Source organism: Ipomoea triloba, chromosome 1, assembly GCF_003576645.1.
Source record: "Ipomoea triloba cultivar NCNSP0323 chromosome 1, ASM357664v1".
Classification (NCBI taxonomy): Eukaryota; Viridiplantae; Streptophyta; class Magnoliopsida; order Solanales; family Convolvulaceae; genus Ipomoea; species Ipomoea triloba.
Genome location: NC_044916.1, coordinates 17,854,674 through 17,866,150, shown reverse-complemented (window position 1 = coordinate 17,866,150; position 11,477 = coordinate 17,854,674). Strand labels below are relative to the sequence as shown.

The 11,477-nt window shown below is 36.9% G+C and overlaps 1 pseudogene; it reads left to right on the top strand.

The window, feature by feature from the left end:
* Positions 1-8,564: 8,564 nt before the first annotated feature.
* Positions 8,565-9,300, top strand: LOC116009115 (annotated as a pseudogene).
* The last annotated feature ends 2,177 nt before the right edge of the window (positions 9,301-11,477 follow it).

Sequence of the window (11,477 nt, the reverse complement as noted above, 5' to 3'; positions counted from 1 at the left end):
ATCATACCATACTTATGAGTATCATTTGGTTTGCCAAAATGTCGTCTAAGACCCAACCAGGTATTGATGATTTTGGGGACATCATACTTGATATATTTTCAAATCTAGCAAAGTGCATATCAGTATCAATCCCCCATCAACCTAGTATGTGTAAACATTTCCCATATTCTGCGTTCCTATTCTTAGTGTGCAGTCCAATTGCTATATTACCACAATTTGAGTATCTTTTATAGGCTATAAAACTCCATATATTTACATAAAGCCCATGATAAGGAATCAATAGATACGCTGACTGCATACTGAAGATCAGTTTCATGGCATTAGGGGGAGATATACCCAAATTTAAATGCCGAGAAATCCCATGAAATGGAATTATCTTCATTATAATCCACGTACTAGTAAAACTGAACCAGAAGTTCAGTAGATAGTCTATTTTCGATATTAGCAAATAATCTGCCAAATATATACGAATAATGTATAATTATATACACTGATCATGTTGATCAGAAAAGAGTGACAAGGTCCCATTTATGATCCCCAAATTGGACCAAATAATATATATCTCGATACTCCTTGACGCCCTAAGGAGATCTATCGGTTAAGAGATATGAAACATAATGCTAGCAGAGAAACATTGTCACTTTTGCCTTAAAAGGAATTATGTCCTGAAGACGTTCGTCCAGATGACGAAAACCCTAGTAAGGTGCACCAACAAACTTAATACTAGGGATGCGGAACAATCAGATCTTAATATTTGGGAAATGTCAACGATCTGGTTAAAAATTGTCATGATTTTGGGAGAAAATTATATAGTTGTCGACAACACACGCCTATATAGTTGCTCATTTAAATAAACTGGATCCAGGGTGAGGTGCTAGAAGCATCCTCATTATTTAATATTTAAAGGAGCAAGTAAAGGCATAGCTCGACTCGCTAAATTCTCTTGATAAATGTACACCATTGAATGATAACCCTGTTGGTTACAAATGGTTGTTTTTACGAAAGAGATGATGTGGTATAATAGCGAGTGCTTGTAACACATGGGTTCACGCAGAAACCCTTGATCAAATCTCCCATGTACGATGACATTAAGTTCCGCTATATAAGATAAATGGCAGAATAAACTTAGATATGCAGCTAATAAACGTCTTGACCATATGACAATAGGGTCACTGGACGGTATGGTCTTTATATGACCCTAGCATAGATCATATTTGACTGAGTAATTCTCTTTTTTAAAGAAAGAATTATGTCATTATGAATTCGTTAAAGGATTACGAATGGAGTTATTACCCTCATTTAGAAGGGATAATATGTACCATAAGTACTACTGTTCTTTATTGAATTGTAAATGAGCATAGTATTACTAAATTTGATCCTTGATGGATTTATAATTACAACATGTTTGTTGTCGAAATACAAAGCCTTTACTTAATAGTAAAGCAATTAACTGAGTAATTTCCTCCCGAAGTAGGAAAATAAAAAAAATCAAAATATACAGTAGTACTTATTGAATCATAAAGAGCATAATGGTATTAGCTCCAAAAACGAATTTTAGAAATGAAAAGACTTGGTAAACCAATTATCACCTCGACCTGCTGATCGAGTATTTCCTTGAAAGGAATTTATACACCAATCAGTCTATTTTTAGAAGGATTTCATATAGATATGTATGATTGACTTATCACACTAACGGTTATATCTCTTGAAGAAGATAATGAACCGTTTAGACTCAAAAATGATACTTAGGACATTCAGGGACTTAAAGTCCATTACTTCATTATTATTGGAACATTATGGAAGAACCAGAAGTTCCGTGATCGTATTAGGACTGACATTGTCCTTATAATGAAATCACTTATAACTCCTAGTGCTCCAAATATCCTCTAGTAAAGATATGCGATAAACCAATGTTTGTTTCTCATAGATCACTTGGTTTATGCATGTTCTACCTTCACTACCGTATGAGAGGATAATAAAAGCATGGTTTAAGTAGGTATGGTTAAAGAATATTGGCTATATTCAACCCACATAAACCCAGATGAGTCACGAGAAACATTGTATAAAATATTAATTTACAGTGACAATCCTGAAGATTGCCATATCATCTCCTCTACGCTCCTTTTGAAACAATTATTCTACTTTAAGCAATGTAGAAATCGAAGATAGTTATCTTCAGGGGGAGATGTTGGACTACATTTACTTATTAAACCAATCCTGAAGATTGGGTGGGTCCTTAAATGGACCAACAATTGTACACTTTTGCAACCTATATACCATGTACTCTTTATCCTCACTAGTTTTCCCATTGGGTTTTCCTAGTGTGGTTTTTAACGAGACATGAGTATGATATAATAAACGAGGAGAAAGTTGCAAATAAATACTTAAATAGATGAACCTCGAAATCTTGAAGATTATGCCCTAAAGGCTTATGATTGTACTCTTTTTCCCTTAACTAAGTTTTTCCCACCAGGTTTTCTTAAGTTATGGTTTTTAACGAGGCAATCAGGAAGGTTGTTGTCTTTAGGGGGAACAACAACATACACATAAATTATTGGTCTAGAAGACCACCACTTTTTACAAATCCTGAAGATTAAACACAAAAAGTTATGATTGTACTCTTTTCCTTAACTAAGTTTTGTCCCACTGGGTTTTCTTAGTGTAAGGTTTTTAATGAGGCAACCAGGACAATATATATATCATGTAGTCTTTTCTTCAACTAGGTTTTTCCCACGTGGTTTTCCTAGTGAAGTTTTTAACAAGGCATGAAAGTATTTGAATATACCATTCATATACATTGTACTCTTTTTATGTCTAGGTTTTTCCCATAGGATTTTCCTAGCAAATTTTTAAACCAGGCAAGATCGTGAACGAATAATGTCCAAGGGGGAGTGTTATAATAAATATATTTATGTGGCCATTATTTGTGTAACCGTTGTAACGGTCACCATACTTAGTATTGTTATTATTACTTGTACATTATATATATAGTATTGGTGTTTTCCCACTTGTAAAGATACAATGATCATGAATAAGAATGCTCTCCCATTCTCCTTGCCTCTATTCTCTGTTTATATATTTCCTGCAAAATACCAATCACCGGTTAGGAGCTAAATGGCCAACGGGCACAACAAATCACTTTTCCAACAAAAAGAACTTACTTGAGGAAGGAAAGCTTTTGGTGGATACAATTTCTTCTAAGATGTTGAAAACTTGTTATCTAGAATAGGAGTGATAGAAATAAATTTTGGGAAGTAGTATCTGATGAGAAGAAATTTACTCGAAAATAGATTAAATAACCACGGGTCGGTCAAACTTAGATCGAATTTATTTCAGTCATTGAGCTTGCTTTTCACGTGATGTTTCAGTCATTTAGCAAATTCACTTTTACTTTTCTGAAAAGCAATTGGCTTTTCATTTCAGTGAAAAGCAAAAGTGATTTTGCTTTTCAGAACTGAAAAGCAAAATCACTTTTGCTTTTCACGTGAAATGAAATGTATATTATATATATATATATATATATTTTATTTTATTACTACCACGACGCATGATGCACCGTGGTAGTCTTACTTTTTTTTTTTGAATTTTATGTAGTTTTTGGCTACGCATGAAATGTACGTTTTATATATTACATGTCAGAGTGCAATAGCTCTCACAATAAACCACGTAATTGTAGAACTAGTGGGACTATGATAATGCATATCCGAGACAGTGGGCGGTGACAACTCGAGGCATGCTAAATACAAATTCAAATATATAGAGTATTAGTAATATTGTAAATGATAAAAAATTAAAAAACCTTTTAGAGTTTAAATTAAATTTCACCGTACAATGATTTCTAGGTTCTTGGAAGTAAACATCATACTGTTGGAGATACCGGCCCGGGGTATTGATGATCTTGATGATGAATTGACAAAGTTCAACGTGTCCGCGTACTGAAGTTTGATGAAGAAAATTGAATCCAATTACGTCGCACACCAGTTGCCACCTCGGAGTAACCTCAATATGTTCAATAGTACCATCAGCAGATACCGATCGAGTAAAAATATGGATTCTTTTTCCATTATAAGTATAGATAAAATACTCAAATGACACCCTATAATCTTCGCTAATGTAGTGATTTACCCAATAATTTGAAAAAATATCCATATTTTAAATTTAGTGAGAGTGAAGAAGAATGGCTTTGATAAGAAGATGTTCAAACAAAATGCTATTCGTATGGTATTCTGGCAGAATGCATGTATGTAACTATATATAATGAAATTTTGATTTGATATAATCAATAAATATAAATTTAACTTGAGAGGATTTGACGTAAGATTTGATTGGTCTTTGGCTAATGTATTATACTTAGTTTCAATTGTATTAAGCATTACTGTAATAATTTGTATTTTATTAATTAAGAATCTGATGTTTCCTCTTAAAACCCAGAGAAATGGAACTTGTATACATATCCTTTTATACTTGACTGCAGTAAACAATATTTGCAAATAAGAAGTGCTAGAGTTTCTTGAAAATTGTTATAGCCCTTTTTAGCATGGTTTTTTTTTTTAATTTCAAAAGTTTTATGAATGTTATTAATGTTAAACATCATTGTTAGTATCTTCTTATTTGTTGTAGTGCTTATATTTAAAATAGTAAAGAGCTTACTTGTTTAAATTCTAATCTTCACTAATAAATTATTTATATCATTTGAACGGGGAGCATTGAGACGATAATATAATTTCATTATTTCTCTAATACATTTGTTAACAATGATTAACAGGATCATTGATAATAGGAGAAAACATGTTGCTCATATGAAGATACTATGAGTTAGAAGAAGCACTAACATCAAATAATCACATTTATTTTGATAATTTTTGTTTAAATTCTTCACACAATGCATCAACTTTCATCAAATGTTCATGATTTTACTTAAGTATTTCATTTTGAAAACGGGTATAAATTTCTTTTGGTGTAGGATTTCTTGGACTACCATCCTTGGATATTGAAGTAGACGAACAAGATGTTGATGTCTCAGCATTATGGGATGGATCGCCATGTTCTTCCACGAATTTGTTGAAAGCTTGAACAGCTTCTTCTCTAGACGAGAAAGATCTATACAAATTGTCTCCTGGACGACACCCAATGGGTATGACACATACTCCTTACCATATTCATACTCTAGAAGAGTGGGAATACTTTGTTCAGCAAACATCTACAGTAGATGATCTACACATTTATGTTAGACCAACATTGAATGAAACACACCAACAGTATGTTGATTTCAGTAATTTTGGTCATAACATAGAAGAACAACGATTTTACTACAGAGAAGCATCGGTTGGTGCTACTTTATTGCCATCAACAATACCATCAACGTCACAGTCGATACAAGCTCATGACAGTAAAGACTCCGAACAAGAACCGATACTGTCACAAACCTCAAATAGTTCCGATGGAGAAGATTCAAATGATCAATTTTCTATGGATTTCGACTCATTTGAAGAAACACAAGGCACTTCTTCAAATGATCGAAGTCGACGCCACAATGTTCCTAACTCTGAAATTCCTTACTATCACGCTCCGGTGTCATTTGCTACAGGATATTCAGAAAAGGACGATGAAGAAATGGTCTCCTACGACCCCTCAACAAATGAGATCAAAGTCGGGATGGTTTTCAATTCTTTCAAGCAGCTAAAAAAAGCACTTCAAATTTACACCATCGCGCAAAGAAGACAAATGCATTCCTCGTACAAAAATCCCAAGTCTTGCTATATTGTGTGTCGCACTGCCAATAATCCAGAACAACCATGTTTTTGGAATTTGTCTGCCAAGAAATTAAGAGGGGTGACAGACGAGTGGATTATCACAAAGTTCCTAGATGCCCACACGTGTAGAAGTGATTTCAATCCGGGTGCGTCAGAGAAGTTGTGCACTAGTGCACTAATATCTGATTTGATTTTTCAAAAAATCGTCGCCGACCCAAAGTACAAGATAAAACACATCCAGGTTGATGTGAAACAGCACTACGGGTTCGACGTTACTTACAAAAGGGATGGTACGCACGTCAGAAGTGCATTGAAAGCATCTATGGCGACTTCAAAGAATCGTACACGGAGTTTCCAAAATTCTTGCAAATGCTGAAGGCAGCTAACCCAGGTACGATTGTTGAGTTAAAATTGAATCCCCACAGAGAAGGTCATAACCATGGGCATTTTTTGTATGCATTCTGGGCTTTCAAGCCCGCAATTGACGGTTTTCGGTTTTGCCTTCCTGTTATTGCCGTTGACGGTACACATCTGTACGGCAAATACAAGGGCCATCTCCTATTAGCGGTCGGCACGAATGCTAACAAGGAGATTTACCCTCTGGCCTACTCCATTGTTGACTCTGAAAACGCGACTAGTTGGACCTGGTTTCTCAAACGACTAGCAAGACATGTCTTTTCTGATCTTCCTTCAATTTGCATCATTTCGGATAGACACGCCGGGATCGACTCGGCATATAATAAATTTCCTGAATTACAAAGCAGTCGAGTCAAGCGACGTTTTTGTCTGAGACACATACGAAGTAATGTGATGACCATGTTCAAACATCCTAGACTGAAAGCATTGGTATGGGAAGCAAGTGCTGCAGTTACCAAAAGCAAATTTCGTTCGTCAATGCAAAGCATCCAACAATACTGGCCAAATGCCCACAATTATTTATCTGCAATCGACCCCGAAGGGTGGGCCTTGTCCTATGATGGTGGTCACCGGTATGGTATAATGACAACTAATTCGTCTGAATCATATAATAATTCTTTAAAGGGTTGTCGAATGCTACCGGTTACGGCAATAGTAAGACATACTTTCCACAAGTTATGCATAATGTTTGCCGACAGACGTACATCGGCCCAAAGAATGGAAGCTGCTGGGATGCGTTGGCTAACAAATATTTGCAACGAGCTGAAGAAAAGAGAGCAACTGTCCAACAATGCAAGCATTCAACGATTTAATGACGCAACTGGATTGTACGCCGTTGCTCTTCAGTCAGGATACATTGTCCAAGGTTCCGAAACTTACGTCCAAGTAAACTTGACCAACCGTACGTGTAAATGCGGATCCTGGAAGATTGATGGATTGCCATGTGCACATGTCATAGCAGTGTGTAAATATCGAAGAGAAGTCTACGACTTGTTCGTGGCAAAAGAATTCTCTATCGATAATTACAAAACGAGCTATGCAGCTGATTTCTTTCCACTAGACTCAAATATGGAGTGGACAAATCAGGTCACATGCCACGAACCAATTAACGGCAAACGTCAAAACAATCGAGGACAACGACAAACACGTCGGTTTCCAAATGAAATGGACTTTGGAACTTCTAATGCTAGAAGGCGATGTAAATATTGTCAAATTCGAACACATAGTTCGACACAATGTCCTTCTTTGAATAACCAATAGCATGTAATAATTGTTTGCATTCTGTTATTAAAAAAAAAAAAATTCGACCCAGAGTAGTTCACATTAATTTTAATCCCATAAAATAGAACAAATATTCAACTCATAGCATACTATGATATTCATAAAGTATAAATTAACATCAAAATATCATAGTTAACATGCTAATCTTAACAATTTGTTAAATTGATTTCTACTGTGAATTAATAGCTGTGGTTTTTTTTTTCTTTTGTGAATAAAAGAAATTAAGAGTGCCCTAGTGAATTGAAATTGTACCTGAGCAATAAATGAAGATTTGATTTATTATAAAGTAGAGGAGTCTAGGATTTGATTAATGAGGGAAACAACCCACCTTGCACTGCACGTACGGAAACAAATAAAAAAAGTCACATAAAAGAATGACTTTTCAGTCTGATTGATTTTCAGAAAGATATTGACAAGGCCTTGGTAAAATTTTATACTCAATCTTTCACTTATAAAATACTCACGAATCTTTCACAAGCATTTGTTCATCTCTCCAACACAATTTCGTACTGATTTTTTTTGTCCCACATATTTTTTATACTTCAATTTGAAAATGGATGTATTTGTAGATTACACAACATATTATCGACGTCCTACCAGATGTTGCATTCCCAAAAGTTATGAACTTACGCGTTATCATGCAATAACCCGCGCAGGGAGGCCTATTATGTATGCATATGTGAGGCATACCATAGAATCAAATGTATATTGGTGTTATCCAAGTCTGGGATGGATTGAATATTTATGAATGTTGGGTTTAGATGCGCCTGAAACAACGATCTTTCCAAACGAGATAGGGGCGCAAGAATATACTACGATCATCTTCCTTACTCTGCAATTAATTAATTATCCTTGTCGTAAGTGATTTTGTATTTGTAGATTTTTTTTAAGTCTATCATTTAGAGAGTCAATTCCTTTTTTGGTCCTAGACTTATAGTGACAAAGACAATTTTAGTCGTCCATAAAAAATTTAGACAATTTATGGACATACTTATCGTGACGAAGACAATTTTGGTCCTCCGTCTATTATTTCGTTAGCTGGCCGTTTAAATGAGGGGCATTTATGTCAATTCAGCAAAATCAATCTTATTTTCTTAAATCAAAACAAAAAGGATGGATTCAGTCTCTGCAATGTCATCATCTCTTATCCCTGAGGCTTTCTTGCTTTCCAGAAAATCAAAGTCAAAGAAAAAGCACAACTTGCCTCCCGAACTGCCTATGGTCGGAAACCTATTCCAGGTGGCTCGATTTGGAAAGACGTTTTTGCAGTACGTGAGAGATCTGAAGCTGAAATATAACCCCATTTTCATTCTTAGAATGGGAACAGGAACGATGGTTATAATCACCAGTGCGGATTTAGTCCACGAGGCTCTCATCATGAATGGCCAGATTTTCGCGCGTCGGCCGAGGGAAAACCCGACCCGAACCATTTTCAGTAGCAACAAGTTCTCCATAAACGTGGCGGTTTACAGCCCGGTGTGGTGGTCCCTAAGGAAGAATATGGTTCAGAACAAGCTTAGCTCGGCCCGGTTGAAGGAGTTCTAGAGCGCTAGAAGCGCCGCCATGGATATACTGATTAAAAGGATTGGGAGCGAGGCCAATGCTAACAACGGCGCGACTTGGGTGTTGAGAAACGCCTGGTTCACGGTTTTCTGCATTCTGCTCCCCATGTGTTTCGGCGTCGGAAACCATAGATTCTGTCGATCAAATGATGAAGGCTGTCTTGATTGTTCTCAATCCTATTGTTGATGATTTTCTCCTGATTCTCAGCCCGTTTTTCTCGAAACAGAGAAAACCGGTTTTGGAGGTGAGGAAGCAACAAATCCAAACCATCGGCCATCAACCCTAGGATATTGTGAAATGACACAATTACCCCCTCTCAAACGGCCATTAAACGGAAATACAAACGGAGGACTAAAATTATCCCCGTCATAATAATTGTGTCCATAATTTGTCTAAATTTTTTATGGAGGACTAAAATTGTCTTTGCCACTATAAGCCTATGACCAAAAAAAGGAATTGACACATCATTTAGAACTATCTATTTACTATATAACGTGTTCATTGATGTTCTTCATTCTTTTTACTAGCTTGCAATAATCAAATACATTTGCCTGATGTTAGTGAATGCACTATTACGTGGTTCTCCATTCAAATCGACCCTTCGACTATTGCGGTATAAGAATCTAATTTTTGTGTTATATATTTAAATTGTTTAATACATTCAAATCAATTCGTCGATCCCGATCTTAACTATTCTATTTTTTTCATCAACTGAAAATTCCCGATTGGATGCATCGTCATCTAATGCAACATTTCACAACAAAAGCAATTTTGTTGCATTACAGTGTGGCAGTAGAAGTTTCAGTCAAAAATATGCACTTTAAATCGGGCATTTCTGATTTCCTTGTAACACCCCGGACCTACCTTCCCGTACATCCGAGGCATTACCGCCACACCTAGAGAGAGAGTTCTATCATTCCGCGATAAACCTCACTCTAGGTGCACAGGCTAAAGGAACTATTCTCATCACAACATTCACTCAACAGGTACTTAACACTTTCATACATAGCAACTGGTGAAGCTTCATTAAGCAAAGTATATAATGTTGCAAAAATATATACATAAGATTGACCCACGGGCCAAAATACCAACAGGGTTCAACCTACAAGCACTAGTTATGCCTAGCCATTACTACGGCTACCAAAAATTTATGTACACCAAAAAAAACAAATTCCCCAGAAACTCCCAAAGATCCAACGTCTAGTCGAGCCTGCGGTACACGGGGCCAGTGAACTCTCCCCAGACCAGATGCCACTCCCCCTCATACCAAGTGATATGGTCCAAAAACCGGGAAGTGGTTATGACCATCGACCACTCCTCCCAAACATCCCGAGGGCTAGGGTCCCAAGGGTAGGGGTAGTGCACAATGAACTCCAGGGGATCGCTACCGTCTAACGGTTCTATGGGGTAAAAACCGTAAGCAGCCTGGACCTCGTCCATAACCGGGCAAGAGACAAAAGGGGCCGACGGAGCCATAGGAGTATCTGGGTTCGTGGGAGCCTCGGGAGCATAACCGGGTGCATACGGGTCTTCTCCCTCCATCATCTGTATATAGTCGTCATAGTCCATACCTTGACACACATACTCCGGTGAGCTTTCGGGGCTCACCGGGCTGTAAGAACTGACGCTAGACTGCATCTGATAAAAACACAGTGAAGTGTAGTTAGCACGACGGCTAAGTAAGGATATCCATGGGTTATTTAAAACTAAGTAAAGGTTTTGAAAACAAAAGATTACTCAGGATACCCTATACCTTACTCATCTGCAATATTCTACCTGCAACAGTTATATTCAACAGCTTGCATACATCATGAGTAGAACTCAATAATGTTGCTAACATTTCTTCTTGACAAGGTCATTTAGTAATCATTCACATACTCAATAATATAATGTTTAAACAGATAAGCATACTGGCAAGTAGTATAAACATAATTCATACATCTTGCTTGTAATCATTTTAGTAGAAAACTTTTCCTCACAAAGAGATTCTCATCATTTCTCACCTTTCAAAGAATAAGATTACCCACAACCTTTGGGTATTTAATTACTTGCCATACCTTTCTTTCCCATAGCTACAGAGTAACTACCTTCACATTTCAAAATTCTTCTTAGTCCTAGTTAGAAAGTGTGAGGCCTTTGGAGTCCTTTCTCCACTTCTGACCACTTGGATCGTTGAACTCGGGTTCGGTGGTCATCGCCCGGTCTAATACTGATCCCCTGGACTTATAGGAGCGTTGGAATGATTCCTAGCTAGCCTCACTAGGTTCATAAGAACGACACCTACCCGAACATAGAGTGGCTATACTTAAGTGTGCACACCCCCGTAGGAGTACCCCTTTTCCTTCCGGGTGATATAGTACTCGCGAATAGACTTCGCCCAGTATGATTGATCATACACATAATTACCATGCGGAATAGGCACTTTAAGCTCATCTTTATTCCGTGGTTAACAAGATCCTTCAC